This window comes from Erpetoichthys calabaricus, chromosome 6 (assembly GCF_900747795.2).
Source record: "Erpetoichthys calabaricus chromosome 6, fErpCal1.3, whole genome shotgun sequence".
Classification (NCBI taxonomy): domain Eukaryota; kingdom Metazoa; phylum Chordata; class Cladistia; order Polypteriformes; family Polypteridae; genus Erpetoichthys; species Erpetoichthys calabaricus.
Window position 1 is genome coordinate 105640073 of NC_041399.2, and position 25934 is coordinate 105666006.

The following is a 25934-nucleotide window of genomic DNA, read 5'->3' on the forward strand; positions in this document are numbered from 1 at the left end:
ATTTCTTTGTAGATAACAATTTCTTGCCTACGATTAAATCTTGTTAGTAGGACGCTATTGATATTTCCGACCATGCCCCTCTGATCTTGGAGCTAAAATCATTATGTACCACATACTCATCTCACAGATGGTGTCTTAACTCACTTTTATTAGCAGATGAGAACTGTACAGTATTTATATCAAAACAAATCATTTTTTTCTAGAGACAAATACATCCTCAGAGGTCTCCGCGGGAATACTCTGGGAAACCCTGAAGGCCTTTTTAAGAGGACAGATTATCTCATATCTTTCCCACAGAAATAAATTGGAAACCAAGAAGGTATCAAAGCTAACCAGCAAAATTACTAGAATAGATGAAGAACATGCCAGGTGTCCAAGTGAGGCTCTTCATAGGAAAAGGCAGGCTCTGCATTCAGAACTCAACCTCATGACAACTAAAGAAACTGAACAACTCATTTTTAAATGAAGACATCATTACTATGAACATGGAGAGAAAGCTAATAAGCTCTTAGCTCAACAGCTCCACAAGCAAGAAGTTCACAATGCAATCCCAGCAATCACCAACACAAATGGAGACAAAATCATTGACCATAAAAATATTATGTACACAAATAGAAACTACTATAAATCTTTATATTCTACAGAGTTTAAAGAAGACAAGACACAATCTAATGCATTTATGGATGCATTACAGATACCACAAATAGATACTCTTAGTGCAGAGGAATTGGATAAACCGTTGGCAATATTAGAATTACTAGATGTTATAAACTCACTTCAGAGTGGGAAAGCAGCAGGCCCCGATGGCTACCCTGTTGAATTTTATAAGAAGTTCTCCACTCAGCTAGCTCCCCTTTTATTAGCAACATTCACAGAAGCTAGGGACAATAAAATTCTACCTCAAACTTTTTGCCAAGCATTAATTACCGTCTTTCCTAAACAAAATAAGGACGAGTTACAATGTGCATCATACAGACCAATTTCACTTCTGAATAATGATATTAAGATACTCTCCAAAGTCCTAGCTAGAAGGATGGAGAAAGTGCTGCCTTTGGTAATATCACAAGATCAATCTGGATTTATTAAATGCCGACACTTATCGTCCAATCTTTGACACCTGTTTAATGTGATATATTCACCCGCAAAGTCAAATATCCCAGAGATGACATTATCCTTGGATGCAGAAAAAGCATTCGATATGATTGAATGGAACTACCTTTTCATTACATTGGAGAAATTTGGGTTTGGACTGAACATTTGTTAATGGATCAAACTACTGTATACCAATCAAGAAGCTTCAGTTTGTACTAACATTAATTCAGATTACTTTAAACTAGAACATGGTACCAGACTAGGATGCCCCTTGTCACCACTACTTTTGCAATCGACATTGAGCCACTGGCAGTTCACTGTCGGAATGCTTATGAGATAAAGGGGATTATCAAAGAAGGACTTGAACAGAAAATTTCTCTATAAGCAGATGATATGGTACTGTATATATCAGACCCACAAAATTCTGTGCCTGCAGTCCTAACAGCACTAATAGAATATCAAAAGATTTCTGGTCTCAGAATTAATATGAATAAAAGTGTGCTGTTTCCAGTGAATTCTCAAGCACACAATATTAGATTGGACACCTTCCCTTTTATCATTGCAGATCAGTTTAAATATCTAGAGGTAAACATCACAAGTAAACATTAAGCTCTTAATCAACAAAATTTCTCCATCTGTATGGAAAAAAATAAGCAAGGCTTGCATAGATAGTCAACCCTTCATCTTACTTTAGCTGGAAGAATTAACATTGTTAAGATGAATATCCTCCCTAAGCTTCTCTTATTTCAAAACATTCCAATATACATCAATAAATAATTTTTTAAGAAATTAGATTCAACCATAATCACATTTATTTGGAATTCAAAACATCCACGTATCCAAACAGCGACCCTACAAAGGACAAAGGCAGAAGGTGGCATGGATCTACCTAACTTTCAGTTTTATTACTGGGCAGCAAACATACAAACTATAAAAACCTGGACATGGACACAAACAGAAGAACAGGCTTGGTCTGCAATATAAATAAAATCCTGCAGTACTTCTTTACATTCCTTGCTTTGTCCCCCAATAAATGCAAGTTGTCACCAATATACTAACAACCCAATTGTGCTTCACTCACTCAGAATATGGAACCAATGTAGGAAGCATTTTAAGATAAAGAATCTTTTATTGGTGGCACCTCTGCACAAGAACCACCTTTTTCAACCCTCGCAAACATATGCAGTTTTAAATGTCTGGAAAACATTGGGAATAAATCACTTAGAGATCTGTACATAGACAATGTCTTGCATCCTACGATCAATTACACTCCAAATTTAATTTTCCAGCAACACATTTCTTTCACTACATTCAAATTAGAAACTTTGTTAAACAGAACCTGCACAGTTTTCCTCACCTCCCACCTCCCTCTATGCTGGAAAAAGTATTGCTCAGTTTCGAGGACTTAGACAGCATTTCTGCTAGAGCTGCAATGATTAGACGATGTAATCGACGACATCGACTACAAAAAATTGACGCGTCATAAACAGAACCTTCAATAGAGGCTCCAGTCACAAAGAACCCCATTGGTTTTTGTAACTGCAATGCACTACATGAACGTCTGGGGGCAGTATCGTTTGTTACTGTTTGTCAAGACTGCACACAGTCCTACCAACGAAGAAAGAACATCTGAGGAGAAGAAGAATGTAGAGGAAAATAAAAGTGGTTGCAATGGTAAGTCGGATAGAGGAGGGGAAAGGAGATGGAAAAAAATTGAGACAGAAACTTTCTAAAGTGTGGGAGCACTTCACCGAAAAAGAAAGAAAAGTTAAATGCAGATTATGCAAAGGACAGCTTTCTTTTCACGGCAGTACCACCGCGATTCATGAGCATCTGAAACGCAAGTTCCTGAAGGTGTGATGCCGCCGTCTCTTGAGAATTTATGCTGGCGCTATTAGTTAGTTAGTTAGAGTCAGATCAGGAGGGGAGGGACAGCGTGAATGAGACTGAGAAAATAAAAGTTAAAAAAGCTAACTTTTACAAGTAAATTTACACCCGATCTGTTTGTTTTCAAATAATATTGCATTAGTGCAATGATGTTTTCTGATTGGTACTGATCAGGTCATACAATGATTTCTTCAAAATGTCACATATATTTATATCTTTCTTTTTTTTTCCCCCGGTGCTGTGCGCTGACACCAGAAGACGTGAACTTATTCAGTGCTAGCAGGAGGATGCAGGTGGCCGGTTGCTTGCGCTATAACAAGCTTGACCTGGCGGCGATCAAAGCCGAATGTACTATAAGGTCGTAAAATGAATAATTCCAAATATCATATACACCTATGTCTCTGTTTTTTTTGTCAGTATGGCTTTGACATCACGGGCCATAAGGTGCATACTGATTCAGCGTAAGCAGGAACACTCAATAAAATTGAATAAAAAAAATCAAGTGACAATGAGATATGGATAAGGCAGATTTGCCAGCGTTCGTGTGTCAGCTTTTATCCATCCAGATCAGAGAATTTCCAGTTTGATTGTCTCAAAACACCACTCACATCTACAGTTATTCCCAGTTTCAGATAAAAAGTAACAGCGTCAGATCCCTGGGGGTTCAGTATGTATCGTGAATGTGACTGAGAGAATAAAAGTGGGAAGAAAAAAAAAAACGGTAACTTTTACAAGTACTATAACATTTACAGTGGCTGTTACAGATGCAAATCAAATGTATGTGTTTATTGTGTAATATTAACAACTAGCCAACCCGCAGCGTTGCATACGCCGCATAATTATTTATTGATGGGTGAACATTTCCTGAACGACACAGTTGTCCAAATGGGGTGGGTTTGAGGATACGACTGTGAGTGAATGAAAAGATGGGACTCTGGAGAGAGCAACATGAAATTGTCCGTGACTGAAAACTGGTTTTGGCAGATACAGGCATATCGTTTTGAAAGTTTGTCCCTGTGTCTTATTAATTATCATTGCAAAGGCCAATCTAACAGGAAATTTTCTGCGTGTAAAAGTAAAAGGCAAATTTGAATCTGATGGGGTCAGGGATATCCAGGGAATAAGGACAGTTTGTGAGGTAGGAGCTGCGATAGTTTTACACTCCAGTACAGTGGAACCTCGGTTCACAATCATAATTCGTTCCAAAACTCTGGTCGTAATCCGATTTGGTTATGAACCGAAGTAATTTCCCCCATAGGATTGTATGTAAATACAATTAATCCGTTCCAGACCGTACAAACTGTATGTAAATATATATTTTTTAAAGTTTTTAAGCACAAATATAGTTAATTATACCATAGAATGCACAGCATAATAGTAAACTAAATGTAAAAACATTGAATAACACTGAGAAAACCTTGAACATCAGAGAAAACTTAACAATGCAAGAGTTCGCGCTATAGAGCTACAAACCGCTCGCTTAAAAACACTTTTTTAATGAGTTTTAGGCACAGGGAAAAAAATGAACATTTGAAAAATCCGTAATTTAATAAACCACCACGAAAAGTAACATTGCAACAATGCACGCCACGAACCGATCGCGTTTAACAGAAGTAAAAACAAAATCAAGCCCGGTGCATTCTTTTAACTGCCTTCTCTGCCTTATGCATCCAGCCCCCTCTCTCGCGTGTGCGTGCGTGTGTGTGCATGAGTGTGCATGAGTGAGTGCGTGCGTGCGTGCGTGCGTGCGTGTCTCTCGCGCGCCTACACAGAAAGCAACTCAGGTGAGGAGTTGGGGGTGGGCACATGAGCAGGAAGTGCTCATGCCTCGGGGAGGAGGGTTAGAGTTGGCGGGCAGGGCTCTGTCTTGCGTGCGTGCGTGCGTGCGTATCCCATGGTCGGGCGACTTGGTGGATTATATATAGAAAAGCAGCCGGAACCGAAAAGAACAATGAAAAGTCAACGTGGCTCAGAGGTGCATGTGGACCGTAGCAGAGACGAAAGCTACTGAGGCGGTGTTTGGTGAGGTGCTACGTGCCTCGAAAGCGAGGGTGGACTCGGGAGGAGGGTTAGAGTTGGTGGGCGGGGCTCTGTGAGTTGGCAGGCGTGGCTCTGTCTTGCTTGCCATGGACTTAGTGAAGTACATATATATATATATATATATATATATATATATATATATATATATATATATATATATATATATATATATATATGAGAGAGAGAGAGAGAGATAAGAGTAATTCACTACTCAAAATGTATGAGGCAGTCAGGATTGAACCAGGGGACTCTTGATTATAAGTCAGCAATTCCTACCGCTGTACCACGGAAGCTATTGTATCATCCTTGAACCTTTTGTGAAAGTGTTTATTTGATCTCTGCACTTCAGGCTTTACACATTATATAGTTTACGTCTACATTTTGTCATTTATTACTAAAATATGAAAAACGTTTCTGTTTAAACAATGTATTTTTGGTTAAGTTAAATGCACTTGTTTTGTTTAAAGACTACATGCATTTTAGTTTGTATTGTTTAATGTATTTCTTTTCAATGATTTGTTTTCAATCCTATTTTTGCAAAATTGATCTACTTGTATGGAATGTTGTGTGATTTCAATAAAATTGTAAAAAAAATTATTGACTACTTAATCAGCATGAGATGCATCCCACCAGTAAATGAGTTCTGCGAAACACTTATGTACTAGGAAAAGTTAAATATACATATCAGTTGCAACCTGCCAGCCTAAAGGGTGGAACTCTGCAGAATTTTAGTATAGGTCTCTTGTATACTGTTGATGACTTAATGGAATATTTTGTAGTCCCACTGGTAGTTTGATCAGTTTACTATTCTTGGCCTTGCAATGGGACCTTGAAGTAAACAGAGGAAAGTCACTTCACTAGTCAGTTTGGCGTGTAGTTTCAGCACTACCATTGATTCTAGTTCACAATATGAACAAAATTCAACTTGCCTAAGCAGAGACAGGACAGATGGCAATATCTGACTAACATTTTTAATTTCTTCTGTTCCCAGTTAACATTTTAAACCTCAATAGCAAAAATGACTTAAAAGTTTGATTTATGAAAGGCTGAAAGTACATATATATCTATATACTTTGAGCATCCCCAAAGGTATGACATAACATTTAATCAAAAAACAAAAGTGGTACCTGTATCATGTAAAATTATAAATTGTACATGGAGTTTTCTATAAAGTAGTTTAACAAGACTATCCCATTATCATATTAAATATCTAATGATTCCTGAGAAACGTCATGGATGCAAGTTTGCCAACTGTCAGAAGTTTGCATTTTGTGCTTGTATACAAACGGATTTCTTTCGCTTTCTTGACTTTCCTATCACATCTCAAAGATAAATAAACTAGGGTGACTTCTCTACACTGGCCCTGGTTTGAATATGTGCATCTGAATCTTGTTCAAAACTGATTCATGCCTTATGCTAAAGATAGGATAACCTACAGTTCTCCACAAGTATGTAACAGATACTGTATAGGTTTGGACATGAATGCATGACTCTGTAAGTGACAGTGTTCCACTTTTCCCACCTTTGGCTACTGCAGCATCCATTCCATTTGGCACATTACACAATTGTTTAACCATTTAAATTTTATTTTCATTTAATTTGTTTAAAATTCTGCTGTTAACATTTAAGGCCATTCATAACCTTGCCCCTCCATATCTGTCCAACCTTCTTCATGTTGCCATTCCCTCCCGTAATCTTAGATCCTCTTCCTTAATCCATCTGATCTCTCTCGCCCGTCTAACCACCATGGGGAGCAGAGCATTCAGCCGTTCTGCTCCCAAGCTCTGGAAATCACTACCTACTGAGGTTAGAAATATGAAATCATTTTCAACCTTCAAATGTAAGCTTAAAACCCATCTGTTTAAAATAGCTTTTTCTCTATGATTACAGTGGCTTTGTTTGGTTTTAATTTTTACATTTTCTGTATTTTCTGATGTTTTAAGTTGTTTATAATGTGTTTTTTTTATTTATTGTTTGTTCAGTGTCCTTGAGTTCTTAGAAAGGCATCTTGTATAAATAAAATTTATTATTATTATTATAATGAATGAGAAGAGGCTAATATTTCATACTCATTTAAAGCAGAGTTGCTTACACTTAATGACAAAATAACCTGGTGGAAAACAATATGCCATTACTACCCCAAGCCTGCCCTCAACTCATATTTACTATAGATGTCTTCTGCCCTTTTCTCTCTTAAACTGGCATAAGATTTTCATCTTTTTTCTAAACACCCTTTTCATAGCACATGGTCATGGGGAGGAGGAACCTCCCCTAGCATAACTAATGGATGTCCACTGACTCACTCATACTGGACCAATCCAGTGTTCCTAGTTTACCTGGCATGAAGGTCTTTGGAATGTGGAAAAAATTGCAGTACCAAGGGAAGTGTCAAACAAGCATAACAAAATGTCTGAACTCTACACAGTGACCAGGCCAGGAATCAGACCCAGGTACTTGAAGATGTGAAGCAAGAGTGCGAACAACCTCGGTAACCCCAAGCGTTTACCACATCCAACCTTGTCATTTGATTTTCTGCTTAAGGCACTGATTCAGCAAAAATATTTCTATTTGGGAATCAGTCAGCTGATCTTAAAGGAAATTCAGAATCTTTAAAACAATCTGATGTAATTGCAAGCAAAGCTATCTATGTAAAAACTGAACCTGTCTGCAAGCACCATCTTCCATCTTGAAATGCTAAAAGTTATGTTAATAACGATAAAAAGGAGACAGCATAAAGAAACCCAGAAGTAATTCTGTACATACTGTACTTAAACACTGAATGATCAAACATAGTTTTAAGGGAGTGTAAGAAAGACTTTTATTGCTTGTCCTTTTGACAAGTTATTTTTCTTTAAAAAAATGACACTATTTTTTAAAAGTACTGTATACAAACTGTATCTGCACTTCTAGAGGACTCCCAGTGAAATAAGCGTCACCTGTCAAAAAATAAGGTTCATTTATTCCTTGAGCAACATTTTCAGCTATACAGCTTTCAACAAATTTTAGTATGCTTCACTGATTTAAATTACATTAAATAAAGTTTATGAGGCATACAACAACTGGGGGAAATAGGAACTTTGCTGTAGTGTTGGAAAACTTATTGCAACATGCAGTTTTCTTTTAGTAGTACAAAAACCAGCAACATATACAGTAGTTACAGGCAGTTTTATGTCTTTTACAGGAACACACTTTTCACTGCTGTTCACCTAGACAACATATTCGACAACACAACATCTAGGTTGGTAAAGTTATCAATACAGTTTACCGTTTGATCGTCAAGATATTTCATTATGTAATTAAATAACAGGATTTTTATAGATAGATAGGCCAATCTGGCGACAGTACACCATACTGTATGCCAAGATAAAAACTGCAAAAAGCATTTTACAATACAATATATACAAAACAAAATACGTTCTAACAGATGTACTATTGCAATCACCTCTGCCCCGCATTTGTTCATGTTAGCATTGCTGCAGTTCCCATATCAAATTCTTTGCTCACATTTACATTTGGGCTAATTCTGCTACTACCAAATGTACAACTTGCAAGCACTGTCATATTAAAATCAAGTATTCAGTCACAGTACAAATTAGTACTTGTCTCTTCAACTTCAGCTGACAAGAGGTCTGGAAGACATTTTGGTCCGAAGCTGATGTAATCAAAGAGAAAACAAAGAAACAAGAAGCCTCAGCTGAAATCACTTGTCATATGTAGTCTCATTCAGATGCTTTGCTTACTCACATCCTAACTGGCAAAAGTTAATCTACAACGGCCATATGCATCAAGGCCAATGTCCTTAAAATAAAAAGTGCATGCAAAGTATACAAGTGTGTAGAGCCAAGAATTTAAGGCATATTTGAATACTGAATAATCAAACAATGTTTAAAATATGGAATATTCTATGTTAATTATTGGCTGACAGCCCTGTTGCGACATAAAGGCTCATCAAGCGTAAGGGTCAGAGAATACAGAACACCCCCAAAATTCGTGGGGGTTATGTTCCTAGTGCACCTGCGAATTGTGAAAAACTGCGACTTTTGAATGTGGTTAAAAAAATGCCTTTTAAATTCCTATTTTTATAGTTTAAACCCTATATACAGTATGCCCCCAAAGCACTTTAATTTCGTTGCAAACTCAGCTTAATACATTATTACCTAAAAAATTAAGTTAATACATTACCTAAAAACAGAATGCAAAGTTAAACCTGTATACTGTACAGTACTGTACTGTACTGTACTGCTATGTCTCCCGCGGTGCTAGAATGTAAAATACCGATGTTACTGCTATACATACTGTAATTCATGCAAACGCGTTTTCTTTGGTATAAGCAGAGTAAATGCATAATAATTTAATTTAATTAAAATACAGTAAAATATAGGGGTACTCACCAATGATGAATGATATTGATGATGAAGTAGCTGTGCAGTACAATGCAGAGGATTTAAAACTCCTCGGGTGGCGCCTCTTCTTCGGGTTTTCTTCTGGTGGGGTTTCGTGGTGGCTTTTCTTTATAGGTTTCAGGAACATTGTGATGGGAAGTTGCTACATTGTGTCCTGTAGCGAACTGCTGGTACAATTTCCGTGCTTTCTCACGGATTATGTTACCATCCAAGGGGATGTTCTTCTTCCTGCAGTTGGTGATCCACAATGCCAAGGCAGATTCCATCCTGACAATATTTTTATTCCTTACGGTCGTTACCTTTTTGGCACTATCACAGAAACTTACAGATACGGTACTCCAGATCGCTGCTTTGGTCTTCTTTATGTAGCGTGCGGTGCTTTCATTAATGCCATAGTGGCGTGCTACTGCAGCATAACTTTTTAGTTCCCGGAGCAAATCCAGTAGTTCAACCTTCTTCTGGAGTGTTTTAAACTTTTTCTGGTGCTTAGGCTCAGTGCCAGAAGCCTTAGAAGGTGCATGGCGTTTCAGCGTCTTCTTGTGCGTTTAAGAATAACAAAATGAATACAATAACAAAGTGGAAAACACAATACATTCAGCTGGAAACGCGTCACAGGGCAGCAGTCAATCAGCATCAAGGAGAAATGAATAACGCTTTCGTATTGGCTACTTTCATCATCCCAAACCACATTTCCCTCAGCGGTGGTCCGCGAACCCTGAACCGCGACTTTGCGGGGGTCTACTGTACACCAATATTTATGATATGTACTATAAATAAATATTCTCAGTTTTATTCTGGAGAAAACCTAAAGAGCTGAAAATGGTTTCCGCCACTGAAGAAGAAAAAAAAAAGGGGGATGATTTAAGTCAAGGATTTCTTTAAAGTGATGATTTGAGTCAAGGGATTCTTTGATTAGGTATGACATTTTTGCTTATAGAGTTTTGATATAGACTTTAACTTCAGTAAAATAATTAAAGAAAACAAACTGCAAACTTAATGCAGAACTAAATCTTGAAGCTGAAGCTTGTTGCACAATGTTTAACACTGAGCTGTAATCTGCTCTCCCTATCTCTCTGCTCCAAACTGTGTCTGCCACAGCGATGATTCCAAACAGCTGGTGTTCTTCTAATCTGAAGATGTGAGCTGAAGCAGGACGATTGCCCATGCCACTGCTCCTAACAGCTCCTATACTGAATGAAGTCTTGAGACTGTACCTATCTTCTCTATACAGTAATGAAGTACCTGTATTTTCCTTGAAATCTAGGACTCATTTTCCTGTCTCTCGTAAAACTCTGTGACCCAAGGTTGACAATTCCTGCATAAAACAACAGCGTTTCTTAAACTGCAAAAAGTATTTTACTTGAAAATGAGATGTCAGATGTAATATTTGTTTTTTTAGATATAAAGGTATGAAAATAAAGAATGAAAACTTTTTTTTAAACAGATATACAGGTATGAATACAGAATGAAAATGAGATGTTACATTTTTTTTAATAGAAATACAGGTATAAATACAAAATGAAAACAAGATGCTAGATATAACTTTTTTTTTTAATAAAAATATAAAAACGAAAATACAGAATGAAACCAACTCTTTAGATGAAGATGAAGGTTTCATTCCAAAATGCTTTTGCCAAGTCTTTTTCTTCATTCCGGAATAAACTTTTTCTAGGATTGTTAATTTTTCTTTCAGTGTAAACTGACACCGTTTCTACCTTTTTTTTGTTTGTCTCAAAGAAAACTTTGAGAAGCGCTATGAAACTCGAGCAGTACGGTATCCGCACACAGACGCTCTGTGGAGCACTGTCTCAGAATCTGGCTTTGTGTATGATATTGCGCCTACACACATGCTTACATGACTGCCAGAGACTGGAAATTTCGTAACTGACAGTCTCTCTCTTTGAGACAACCTGTTGCAGGGTTCTGGAGACTTGCCATGAAAAGTGTATTAAGTATTTTTTGCATCACGTTATTATCTTCAGTGGTCATTTTTGGTTGAAAAAAAAGTTTGTTATACTGAGATTTACATTTCATTAAAATGAGATTCATTTAACATGATGTTCTATGAACATTTGTCTGGGCCCAAAAAAAGTATTAATTATTCTGAAAATTCCATTACTTCAGTACTTGCTGTAACAGGATTTAACCTGTATATCATAAATTAAATCAAAAAAAAGAAATTATACTATTATATTGTGAGCGGCACAAATATAATGATACCCTCTGGCAAAATCCTCCACAGCTGGTTACCTTAGTCTATAAAGAATAAAAACTCAAATTTTTCTATTAATTAATATTCAAATACTTTCAATTAGTATGCTAGCTTTTATCTAATTAAAAAACACAAGTTGCTTCTATCATGCCTACAATTAGATCTCTTTACAAAACACATAGTTGGATAGATGAAAAGAAGCTTCATTAATCCCAAAGGAAATTGCAGGTTACAGTAGACACAAAAAAGGCACAAATATAACAATAATTATGATAGTCTTTGGTATTCTAACAAGGTACAAATACACATATAACATGAATTATCTTTAAGTAGATTAACAAAGTCTAGGTATTTTCGAGGTGTAATGTGATTAGAATTAAACATGCATATAAGTTACACTTTTACAGTACAGGATGCCAGTCACTGGCACAGTGTATTACATATAGTATAATTGTCTATTAAGTTGCCTGTTGGACCTGCGAAGTATCATTTAGAATATTTATTAGTCAAAGAATGAAGTTAACGTTATTTTACAAATACTAGTTAAAAATAAATAATATGTAGAAAAATGTCACCAATGGTAATAAAAGGTGGTTACTATCGTTTTTGAAACATCTCACTTATTTTAGTTTTATAATTTATACTTTCCTCACAGGTCAAGCATCAGTCATTCTCTTCTACAAAGAAGTATGCTTTAATAACAATGACTGGTTTCTTCTCTGTTCATTGGTGACTAATTTAGTACCAATAGATTTTCTCCAGCTTCCATTCTATTTGCTAAATATTACATGAATTAATTAATACATTATTACAAATACAGTATACACTATTAAACTGAGTCTGATAAAATCACAGTGCAAACAATATCAATGAAGGCAGAGATTTCTAAACATAGACCTTAAGAATTTCAACAAATTTTGGAACACATACAGCAAAAAGCTACAACAGAATACAGAAAACAAAATGTCCATACATCCGGACTTCAGAATTTGTACAGAAAGTTTTGTGCTTTGTGCATTCAAATAAAGACACATAAAAAACATAATAAAGCATACAGATTATACCCCTACACAGAGTGAACTCTCCAAAAGGGACACCAAGTTCAGGTTTACACATTCTCTTGTTATCTATATGAGGTTTTCTCAAGGTAATATGTTCCGCTTTTCTCCCTTATCCAAAAGACATCCATCACAGGTAACTGTCACTGTAAATTGGTCCAGTGTAAGTATACGTATGTAAGTAAATGTACACAGTGACAGGCTGAAATTCTATTCAGAGTCGGTTTCTGCATTGTCCTTTACTTTGCTGAGATAGTCTCAGGCTCTAGAAATCCTTTAAAAGGATTAATCAGATTTAGCAGACAGAGACAGATAGATAGACAGACAAACAGATCCAGAAGATGCGGAGCTACAACACATGTCAGGTCAGAGAAAGACTTATAGTATGTCTCTGATACCGAAGATAGTTTGGGCAGATACTGTAGTAGATGCAACTCTTCTTACTTATGGATGTACCACATAAAACAAGGCAAGAGAATATTGTTTTTATTTGTGGGAAAAAAAATTGTTACAAAGTAGGAAAAAGTGTATGCAGTGGCTATACAGGGAGTGCCTACAATAAGCTGGCAAAATCTTAAAGGACAGCATTAGTAAACAAGACAGGAACACTTAAGAAATCTATTGGTAATACAATTGCGTATTTTAATAAAATGTCTCACAAATGTCCATGGGTTTGGTTTTTCAATATAGTTCAAATAATGTCTCAAAACCATTTATCAATGCTTTATCAAATCCACATCACAGTTGCAGGTCATTACATAAATCAACCTGTCCCAGAAGCATCAGATATACAAATAGAAATCCCTCACCCTAGACAGAGGACCAGTAAATTTTAGAGTACACTTACACAAACCCTTACCCATATGGGGCAAATTTAGAGTCAACAATTAATCTTACAAGCACATCTAATTGGGTATGTCAGGACAAAAACAAACATGTTGAAGAAAAAAAAAACCTACAAAGACAAAGGAAGAATTAAACATACATATAGTACTCAGACTGGGAATCGAAACCAGGACTCTAGACCTGTTAGGGAGAAATGCTAACAACTGTACCACTATTTTGTCTCATGCTTCAATACGTTATAAGAAGGCAACATTAAGAAGAAGGACGCCTCATGCCTGGACAAACTGGTGAGGAAAGCAGGCTCTATTGTAGGCATGGAGCTGGACAGTTTGACATCTGTGGCAGAGCGATGGGCGCTCAGCAGGCTCCTATCAATTATGGAGAATCCACTGCATCCACTAAACAGTATCATCTCCAGACAGAGGAGCAGCTTCAGTGACAGACTGCTGTCACTGTCCTGCTCCACTGACAGAATGAGGAGATTGTTCCTCCTACAAACTATGTGACTCTTCAATTCCACCCGGCTTTAGGGAGGGGGGGCTTGGGGGGTTTGGTAAACGTTAACATTATTCAAAGTTATTGTCTGTTTTTACCTGCATTTTTATTACTCTTTAATTTAATATTGTTTTTTGTATCAGTATGCTGCTGCTGCTGGAATATGTGAATTTCCCCTTAGATAGATAGATACTTTATTAATCCCATCTATCTATCTGTCTGTCTATCTATCTAAACACAAAATGTGGACAAAGTGTGCTACTGCTCCCATTTTAAGGCATGTCATGCAAAGAATCAAAAACAAAGTACATCAGAAATTGTTATTGTAAGAAAAACAGCAATTGCCTTATTTGATTCATGTGAAGTGGCTACACAGTTTAGCACATGCTTCTCTACAGCCATATAGATCCAACTAATGAAACCTCACAGTTGTCATTTTCATAAGAGGCAGGAGCTGCTACTAACTCCACTGAACTAAAAGACAAAAGGAATCAGATTTCTCCATTATATAAAATTTCCAGTTAAACACAAGTAATAAAACTTTTAAAGAGACAGTCCATTTCTGGTTAAATGGTCTATTTACTAGGCATAAAAAGATGCCATTTCCCTTAAGATGCCACAAGACCTGAATCCATCCTCATAACAGTCAGTGTAGAATCAGTACCAGAGAAGAGGCAGCATTGTATTCACTGGTCTCTGAATCTGACAGAATGTGACTGTAGAATGAACCATCTGTTTTGAAATTCTCTTCATCATTATGATACATTTGATGTACCAACTACTAATGCTGCTGCAGAAAGATTATTCCATTGGAAGTTGAAATAAAGATTGGGAGCATAAAAAATAAAGATTATTCTGAAGTTGGTTTTAAGTACCAGAGACCTCATTACTTACGATACAGTATAAAGCTCTAAATGTGCAGCCGTGTGAATTAACACTGTGTAATATAATCTAAACTGCTTGAAGGGAAAAACAGAACAGAAAAACCACAAAACTGGTTGTAAGGTCACATACAGTAGCAAGTGATTACATAATATGTTGCTGTTGTGAGTATTTTTAAAGGTGCCATTATGGTTAAACAGTTAACTGGCTGAAACAATTAAGGTTAAAAAGTAAATGTTCTTTATAGCCCTATTTGAATTAATGACTGATTACATTTCACTGTGTAAACATTCAACATATGTTCTTTACAGGGCAAGTTAAATATAATTCATATCATATAAATTATACTCTTTGCATTTTGTAATATTTTTTTAAATACATACATCACCTTCCATATTCTTTATGTTAATCTATGCAGTTTACTAAAATAGTACAAAATTTGCTAAGCAATCAGTAGATCCTGACTGTTAATTTTGAAACTATATACAGAAAGAAACCAACAACAAAGTAGAGCCTACAGTTGTCTTGAGTCAAAGAAAACTTTGCCACAATTCTGAGGAACAAAAGGAAGCTTGGTCTGGAAAAATTTAGGAAAAGCTTTACTTTTACTTATTTGACTGATGCCTTTACCCAAGGTGATTTGCAACATTTGAGATACAACTGGTTCTAGTTCTTTTGCTTTTCCAATTGGAGAAAAACCAGATGAAGTGACTTGCTCATGATCACAGTTTCAAAAGCTACATATACAGTATGTTAATCAAAAAGTCCGAAAAAGCTCAACAGTGTAAGAGGAACGCTGACAGCCCATTAATGAATGAAACAGAGCATATTTTCTTTATGATCTATACAGTATATACACATTTTTATACACAGACCTCTGATAAAGAAGAAGTGCAACACTAGTCTAATGCCAGTGAAACCTCATTTCAGGAGCTGGAAGAAGAGGTTCACACAGCGAGAAGAATGTTTAGTCATTTGACTGAATGGCCTGCCAGTTAAAATAAAAGTGTGTGAGGGAGCGATTCTTACATTGTTATTTCTGATGAAAAGTGCAGTAACAACTGGGACTTGTAGATCTTGGAAAAAATAAACACTCATGAACATATAAACCAGAAAAAACTGAGTATCAGTGCTATTTAGGAAAGATGTTCATCTTCCTTAAAACAGAAAAGAATGCTTTTGTTACAATGGCTTTTTGGGGCTTATGTTAAGAAACTGTTTAACAAATGCAACAAAAATTAAACAAAATTTCTAACTAGCGCTAGAACAATGTCTTTTTTTTCTTCTTATTTTGGTAACTCATTATGGGAATATTGATTACTTACAATCAATAATAATACTGTATGATAAATACAATAGATACTGGATTACAATAACTGCAAATGCCATAACTTTATATAGTACCAACTAATAGGTAACTGATTAGTATGTGATCTACTACTGTTGTCATTATTATAATCTCACCATGCTGTCATCTTCTGAACTCACCTAACTCAGCCTTAGGACAAATTTTCCAAACTCCCTAAGACAGGAACCTTCTTTAAACTTGAGGCCATTCACTGATAATGCCCATTTCACATTTTTGAAAGCTAATACTGTAACAGAATGGATGTAGTAGTGACAAAATGAATGTAAATATACTGCATTAGGAAAAATACTGTAAAAACTTTTTTTTCTCCATATATTAAGAAATCCACAAAGACACTTCTGAGGAAAATTCATGACATGCTGCAGTCTCTTGCACTTTTAGCAGGGTGTGATGGTGAGGCAACCCATTGTCTGCAAAAACTTTACAGTACAAGATGCAGGCCTGATTTTTGTTTTTTTTGTCTTAATGCATAGAAATTTTACAGATAATATATATATTAAATATATTAAAAATAAAATTTGCCTGGGTAGAACCAAAAACACCTGATTCAATAAATAAAAATTAAAACCCATTTATAATTGGGCGCAGTCAACTGCAGACACAATTGCACACAGAATATACATACTCTAGTCTGTTTATAGTACTAACATTCAGTGTGCAATACTGCATGACAATGAATGGTCAGAATTATCAGGGATGGGTTTTCTGCTATCAGTAAGTAGTTTTTGATTTAAACTACAGAATCTACATTTCATTGCAGGGTCAAGACTAGAAAAATATAGCATGGAGGCATTGGCTTTTCAAAGGGGCCAATGTGTGATAACACATTGGAAGCTTATAAATTTATAACAACATCTACATTATACTTCTATTAAATACACTTCCAAACCCCTACATTTAAAAGTTACATGCCATGCATACATTTTTTTAATTTACTTTTTCCATACGTGTTCGGATTCAGCGGGTTAGAAAATGGATGGAAGGATATCAGTGATGAGAGCCAAAATCTATTCTGGCATTATAAACTACAAGACAAGGATCAGCCCAGGACAGGGTGTCAGTCCATTACAGGACACACATGCATATTCAGACTAACTCACACTATATAAGTTTAGAGTTTTAATTCAACCTAGATTACCCATTTCTGGGGAGGGGGGCAGGAATTTAAAACAACAAATGTGTACAGAAATAAAAAAGAAAAATTACAGAATAGAAATACTGTTGCCCAAGGCCTCCACTTCAATCAATCCTTAATGGGATTTACTGTGAAACGAAAGATTGTTTATTAACCTTTCAGCAAATTTAAAGACAAATTGAATACAGAATAGGACGATGATCTAAAGACAAACTTTTCTTTGGAAACCGAGTATTTTCAACAGTAAATGATGGTTTCAGGTGATACATTTAATTACATTAGAAATATTCCACTAGTTAACCTTTAAACCAAACCCAAGTATTTTATAAATAACAGACAGGCCACTAAGTAATTGCATTTGTGTGATCACTATTCTTACCTCAGGTTATGACTTACAAGTTAGCCTTTTTAAAATAAAGGTCAATCCTCAGATAATGTTATTAAGTTTATGACTTGCAATTGTTCCTCTTTTCAAAAGAAATTGTATCACTTAACTCTTAACTACCAAGTAATGGCATTTACTCAGTTATATACTCTATGGGGCATTACACCAAATTCACTGAGTAATCCTTAAATACGCACAGACAATATTAATCGAAAAAAGTATCAGTTTTCATTGAGTGACATATAAGGTGGGCAGGATGTGACCTTTTAAGTGCTTGTAGGGCCTATTCAGAGGTGCCATTTGTAGCATAAATATTTAACTGAATTTTTCATAATCAAGGTCACTTTGGGATTGACATCTTAAATAAAATTTAATGAGGGGTCAGCCATACAACAACCGAAGCAAACAGAATGTAGAATTGTATGGTGACTGCAGCAATCTTAGGTTGTACAACTACCCAAAAAACAGAAAGCAGGTGATGAGTATAATGATGCTTTTTCATAAATACTAGAAAATGTCTCATCTTGGGCGGCACAGTGGTAGCACTGCTGCCTCGCAGTAAGGGGACCCGGGTTCGCTTCTCAGGTCCTCCTTGCGTGGAGTTTGCATGTTCTCCTCGTGTCTGTGTGCGTTTCCTCCAGGTGCTCCGGTTTCCTCCCACAGTCCAAAGACATGCAGGTTAGGTGCATTGGCGATCCTAAATTGTCCCTGTGTGCGTGTCCTGCTGTGGGCTGGCACCCTGCCCGGGATTTGTTCCTGCCTTGCTTCCTGTGTTGGCTGGGATTGGCTCCAGCAGAGCCCCGTGACCCCGTGTTAGGATATAGCAGGTTGGATAATGGATGGATGGATGTCTCATCTTTGACATCAAGTTATAACACTGTATTTATGGCAGTGTGTCATCATATCACCTTCTTTTACTTTTTCTTATTTGGTCACCAGAAACAGCAAGTTTTCATTCTAATTACAGGTTAGGAACTGTGCAGACAAACATGAGCAAACACTAGGAATACAATTTAATGGCCGGTGTAAATATAATCCAGCTAAATTATGTATGGATACAATCTTTATACGAAATGCACATTTATAGGTTAAATGGGGTCATTGCTGGCCTCATGTAAAAGGTTTTGAATATTGATGAAGCAGGCAACTTTAAAGAGGTACCGTATAAGGGCTGCACCCGGCTTGTAGGCCTAGAGTCTGACGCTCCTTCTATATAGTGTATATTCTGCAAAATAATGCACTAATAAAAATGTATGGATTAATTTTCAATAAATGTGCTCTATTTAATAAACTCAATGGGGATGAGAAGTAAACTTTGGAATACTGGGCATAATAATCATACTTTGTATCCTTTTTCCTTGCTGGCATCGATGGATACAGTATGAAAGCTTCTACCATAGGAAGGGAGTTAAAGGTGACAAAGTGTAGTGGAGGCTTCTTGTACAGTAAGAAACAGTAAGTAGAGGAAGATGGATCAAGTTTTTTATTGTAGACATAAAACCTTTATTATGTTTACAACCTTTTATTAATCTTTTCATTTATATATTACATGATGTATGCATCACACAAACATGAAATGATTAAGAAAGATGGCACACCAAAACCAACTTTTAAATGTTTGAAATGCAGTGTTGCAACAGCATTAAAAATCAGATTTTCTTAAAAATGGTGAAATTCCCTTTTAAAGTAGCTACCATATGTAGATTTAAATAATGACACTTGGTTCTCAAAGCACCTGAACCATCAAAGACTGTTCCACCTGACCTAATGAAGGAACTTTTTAGGATCAAGCACACCAGGCTGAACTTAACAGCTAAAATAATTTGGAATATGCCTCACCAAAGACAATAATATTTCAGGGCCTGAAACCTCTTATATAAAACATGCTTGCACTAGAAAATGTTTGTAAGCCATTTCTAATGCAAACGTCAGGGATTATAAAACACAAACCTGCTATGAAAATTGGATTAACATTACAGCAGATGTCCTATAACAACTTTTTTTGTTATTGGCATTTTAGCAACAACAGGTAAGCAAGACAAAGTAAACAGAAAATTTAGTTTCATTTCACATTTCAATAATGCATCGGTCACATTCCTATGTTCTTGAACTAACAATATTCCATAATTAATTTGTTCCCTCCACAGAGCAGTCTTCAACATTAGTAATAATGCTAAATTGATAGGTTTAATGTTAATTGCCTTAGTGTGCAACCTAACTATTTTTTCTATACTGTAAAAAGGGTGCTGTGTGTTGTAAGTGGCAATAGCAGTGTTAGCGTTGCGTGTTGTAACTGGCAATGGCAGTGTTAGCTTTTTTGGAAGATATCGCCACTCACAGGCTATGCAAGAAACGAGTATTCAGGGATCGCAATAATTTTTTGGCTGATGATGATGATTGGCTTATAAGCAAATTGAGACTTCCTAGAGTCTTCCTCTTTGAAGTTATGTGCTGAATTGGAGCTTACATTACAGAGATCATCACGTAGAAATCATGCAATCCCTGTTCCGTTACAGGTTTTAACATCTGTAGTGTATTTGGTGACAGACACTTTTCACCGTGACCTGGTTGATAGGTCAGGAATCTTACAGTAATCCTTGAGCCATAGCATGCAATCTGTTTGGAATTATGCATTTTCCTAATGAAGTCAGCACAACTGACAGCACAATGTTGCAGTAAAGTCTCTTTTGTAAACACAAAGGAATTTCATTCAATTAATATACAACTAATGTGATGCTCAAAATTTCTCTGATTAATGTTGTTGTGATGTGATCCATCTCTTTATTAAATGTTAGTGTGAGAAGTAGATTTAAGGGTCATGCTGTATGTGATGTTTACCTTCTTAGTAAAACTGCCATTGCCAGTTATGCCATACAATGACACACTCTTTTTATACACAAAAAGTATTGGCTACATACTAACAAATTAACATTAAGCAAAATGCATTAGGTGTTGTTACCAAAATTGAAGACAGCTGTCATTTACACTACTTATGTGTCTTTCACAGAAAGACCAGCAAAAAGAATGTGTTTGAGATTCTCTTCTTCTTCAAGATAACTTTTGCTGATGTTTTGTTTCCTGTGCTCTCCAGTGGTTTGTAGCAAAGACATCCATATTACTAACCGAGAATGGTAAACTGGATGGCATGGACCCAGGTACACGGCGGTGGACGCAGGAGACGTACTACGCAGGTGCCGACAGCTCACCTAACAGAAATACGAAATAAAGTAACGAGCACAGACAATACGGAACCCTAACCGTCCACAGTACACCATAGTCAAACCCGACATATCCCGTGATGGTACATAAGCCCCAGAGCGCCTACAACGCGCGTCCAACACACCGCAGGCAGACCCCCGAGATGGTACAGAAGCCCCATAGATAAAATACGAAATAAAGCAACGAGCACAGGCAATACGGAACCCTAACCGTCCACACTACACAGCATAGTCAAACGCGACATAGTACGGAAGGTGCGTGCACCTACAACGCGCGTTTAACACACCGCAGGCACACCCCCCAGAGATCCGGACTCCACAGCATATGTGAATCATCACATTACAGTAATACAATAATATGAGTACTCACAGACAAACGCAAGAGGCCTCGGCGTCCCGCCCCACAGTCAAATCTCACAAAGTACGGAGTCCCGAGACGTCCACAAACCACAGCATGGTCAAACCCACCACGCCTCACGGCTCAAAAGCAAAGGAGCTCAACTAACATAAATAAGAAATGAGGCAACGCACCCATAGGTGACGACACAGACGCACAAAAAAGAGGATCCAGCCCCCCTCCCCAGAGTGAAACGTGAAAAAAGCAGATAAGAGATTATCAAAGCAGTGGAATTCCAAAGTCTCCAACAAACGATGGCGCGATACACATGCAGAGAAAGATACAGAATATGAAAGCAGTAAAATCCAAAAGTATTGTAGTGTCCCAGCCAGGTTGAGGGCTGTTTGGTTTTAAGTGACTGTTAGGTCCGATGGAGGGAGGGCGGAGTACAGCACGGAAGACTGATAGCGGGGTATTGATTGATGCGGAACGGGGGGGCGTTGGAGAGGGTGCTAGAAAGTTGTGTTTGGGGTTAGGAAGTCTGCGATTGTTCAAGTAAGACTTTTGTGACACTTTATCATGTCATTCGCTACAGTATCAAAGAAAAGATCGCATTACCGCAAACAAAAGGTGATTAATCATCAGAGCCAGGTGTAATTGAAAAAACTAGCAGGACAAATCAGGGTCAGAAATAAAAGGCAAAGAGTAAACAACAAAGTCTTTTTGCATTTGCATCATTCAATGCACAAAACGGCGATTTACACAATAATGGACCATACGCTATGAGGATCTGTGGTCCCGGAACATTTAAAGCAACAACAAGTTAAATCTCAAAGAATACACAATTCGGTCAGGTGTATATTGATGATCACGGAGAAGCGATGCAAATTTTAACAGGCAAAAAAGAAAGGTTATGTATATATTCCACAAATAACATTACACACCAGAGGAGATCGTGATATGCCATTCATATTAAAATGTTTACAGTTTACCATCAGAATAGCATTTGCTATGACAATCGATAAATGACTGGGACAAACATTACAAAAAGTCAGAGTATTTATTAGAGAAACAGAAACAATATTCACTTACGGGCATTGTCACAATGTGTCTCCAAACAAAATTGTTTTTAATGAAGCTTTAAAGTAAAAGTGCAAATAATGAAATTGAAACAATTCCAAAGAAAAAAATGTACATTGTATATCAGATTAACCAAACACGGGGGTTGGCGAGCGAAGCGAGCAGGGGACAAAGCCCCCTAGTTATTTATTAACATAAAACGTATATGGTGATTAGACTATGAATATTCAAAAAGGCATTTTGTAGGTCATACAGTACATGGTTACTGGCTGGTCATGACAGGGAGGAGCAAAAACTTATATATGCATGAATTGTTTTAATTCTTTTAGGGCGGAAGTCGACTTTTGTCGACAGGAGGCATTGAGGGCGAATGTCGACAAAAGTCAACATCCAGGGATAGAGGGCGACAATCAGCTGTTAGTGGCGACAAAACTCACTGTCACGTCACAGGCATTCCCTCTGTGCTTGGAGGAATTCTAGACTCGTTGACTCGGCAACTAATCCTTGCGTGTGCGTGAGTTGCGAAATGTAAACAAATGTAAACAAAAGCAAGATGGCATCGACATGTCACAAGGGAGCGAAGCGAGTGCAGAAAAGAAAACACTTGGCAGACGATGTTTTATGCATTATCGCGGAGTCGGACTCTGATTTTTCAGAATCGGATTTTATTGACAGTGATCAGGAGATCAAGCAAGAGAGTGCGAAGCCACCATCAGCTGATCGGACACCAGCCGATGCCGCGCCAGCTGATCCGCTGCCAGCTGAGTGCATTTGCGTAGCCGATGCATCTACGGCAAGGTTCGCGTGGGAGGAATACCCAGAAATTGATCTGTGGGAGCCAAACTGGCTACCGGACTTCACAAGACGGCACAGCTTGCTATTGGACACGACAGATCACCAGTTGCTGGACTACTTCAGGTTGTTCTCTCTTGATGCTGCTTTTCAGCTACTGTCAGACGAGTCTAACAGGTAGGTAGAGAAATTTTTTGAATTGCGGGCTGCGCTTGCATCACATTCTCGTTTTTCAAAGTGGAATCCCACAACAAAAGACGAGATGAAGGGCATTGTGGCATTACAAATAGTGATGGAACAGAACTGGCGATATAACTTCAGGGAGCATTGGTCCAAACATGCTTTGTCCCCTGGTGGCTTTGGACAGGTTATGCAGCGTGATGATAGGTACGTCATGCTGAAAAGTTTTATTCACTTCTGTAATAAACAGAAGCAAATCCCAAGGGGTGAGCCAGGCTATAACACCATGTATAAAGTTCAGCTCCTGCTTGACATTGTGGAACCAACATATAAACAATTTTATCAGCCTGCCCGTGATTTATCTGTAGATGAATCTATGATAAAATAAAAGGGATGCCTTTTTTTCTGCCAATATATGCCAGACAAGCCCAGAAAGTATGGCATAAAGGATTTTGTACTGGCAGAAGCAAACACTGGTTTCTGCCTGAAAGTAATTACATATACAGGAAAAAAGAGAGAACTGTCCCTTGACAAGTCAAGTTGTGCTGGAGCTGCTTCAGGGATATGAACATTTGGGTCATGTAGTGTACATTTGGACAATTTTTATACATGTTTGGAAGCTTTGTCAAGCAATCTGCTTCCCGCATGGTGCTTCGCATACTTAAAAGCTCGAACAGCACCTATTGATTTTTGATTGTTTGCTTTTATCTCTCTCTCTCTCTGACATTCTCTGCTCCTGACATGCACTTCTTTGAAGAGGAAGATATGTTTGCATTCTTTTAATTGTGAGACGGAACTGTCATCTCTGTCGTGTCGTGGAGCGCGTTTAAACTTTTGAAAAAGACACAAATGTTTGTTTGCAGTGTTTGAATAAAGTTCCTGTCTCTCTACAACCTCCTGTGTTTCTGTGCAAATTTGTGACCCAAGCGTGACAATATAAAAATAACCATATAAACATATGGTTTTTACTTTGCAGATTTTGACAAATCACGGGGGCTCTGGAACGTAACGCGATAAGTGAGGGATGACTGTATATTATATATATATATATATATATATATATATATATATATATATATATATATATATATATATATATATATATATATTTGTGGGATATGGCCTGCCGTTCATCCCGGCCAATACCCCCAGGCCGCCAGATGGAGCCCTCCCTGTAGCATGGATGCCAGCAGGGAATCATGGACAATGGAGTTTCTATTCACAACCCTTATGGATACCGTGGGGGCCACCAGAGGACACAATAGGGAGGCTCAAGGACTTGTATGTTCCCTATATCCCGGTAGTATATCTTAGTCACAGCGACAGAGGGAATGGCGTACTTCCGGGATGAAGAAGAGGAGTTTTCACCTGACCTGGAAGTGCTGGGAAGTCACATGGAGCACTTCCGGGTCATGAACTATAAACAGGACTGTGGGAGATCCCAGGGTTGAGCTGAGTCGGGAGGAAGGGTGGCAATGCATCTGGGAGTGGTTATTGATTATTGTAGTGTGTATATTTATGAGTATAGTGGAGTGGAGGGTGCTTTGTGCACTGTATTGTCTGAATAAATATTATATTTGGACTTTTATCTGTTGTCTGGCGTCTGATCAGAGGGGTCAAGGGAGCGATAGCGCCCCCTATCAGTCACAGTGGCGTAGCCGGCAGGATTCTCTGGCCGTCGGTTTGGCAGAGGACATGTACAAAAATTGTCTGTGGACAGAGAACCCCAACAGGACAGCGTTAAGACACGTAGAAAATTCGCCAAAACCCACCTTTACCAAGACCGTCATGGGGAAGAAAAAGGTCAAGCAGAGAGACAACACCCGTGGAGGTTCCACGCTCGTCATGGATGACGCTCGGAAGGAGCTACGGAGCGGATGCACGGGTCGGGAGAGGCCTCCGGAGAAGGATGACTACCACGAGGTATGTGCCGGGGATTTAATTGACAACATCTTGAAAATAACACATTTTGTCCCCTGCACATACCTCCCAGAAGTCCATCCGGAGGCTCTGCGGGAGGCAGATGAAAAGCCCGATGGTGGTACTGCGCTCTCAATCCAGCAGGCGTACCAGAGGGACTTCTGCATGTCGGGTGCCGGCGAGGGACACGTGACCCAACCCGAAGGATTGTGGGAAGGAAGAGGTCAGTGTCCTACTGCTTACAGCTGCCTCATGGAAAAAACGGACTTGGACTTTCCAAAGGAGAAGGGGGAGGCGAGCGAAGCACCGCTCACCCCACAAAAAGGTAAGGAGGGCCGGGAAATGACTGATCAATCCGCCGACAAATAAATACAGGCGGGTCGCAGTCCGCCAAAGATGCCGACCCAGTCCTCTGAGAAAAAGAACTACAAATCCCAGTCACACTTGCGAAGCACCGTCAGAGCACATGCCAGGAGCGGGCGTGCTCATTGGCTCCCAGCCGGAAGGTAAGGCTAGTGATCCCCTGAGCTTACCTCCGGCTGAATTAAATAAATTTATGGACGTGCGGGAACTTGAGAAACTACTCGAGCCTGTACATAGTTT

At 37.9% G+C, this 25934-nt stretch overlaps 1 protein-coding gene across 2 annotated transcripts in view; it reads right to left on the minus strand.

The window, feature by feature from the left end:
- The window catches only part of rnf152 (ring finger protein 152), a 214787-nt gene that overhangs the window by 171570 nt on the left and 17283 nt on the right, over positions 1-25934 (minus strand). Inside the window, exon 2 of one of the 2 annotated variants that reach the window (XM_051929370.1) lies at positions 7913-7955. The exons of the other annotated variant lie outside the window; for it this stretch is intronic. The gene's annotated coding sequence lies outside the window, so the exon portion shown is untranslated. The remainder of the gene's footprint in view (positions 1-7912; positions 7956-25934) is intronic. 2 annotated transcript variants of the gene reach the window in all.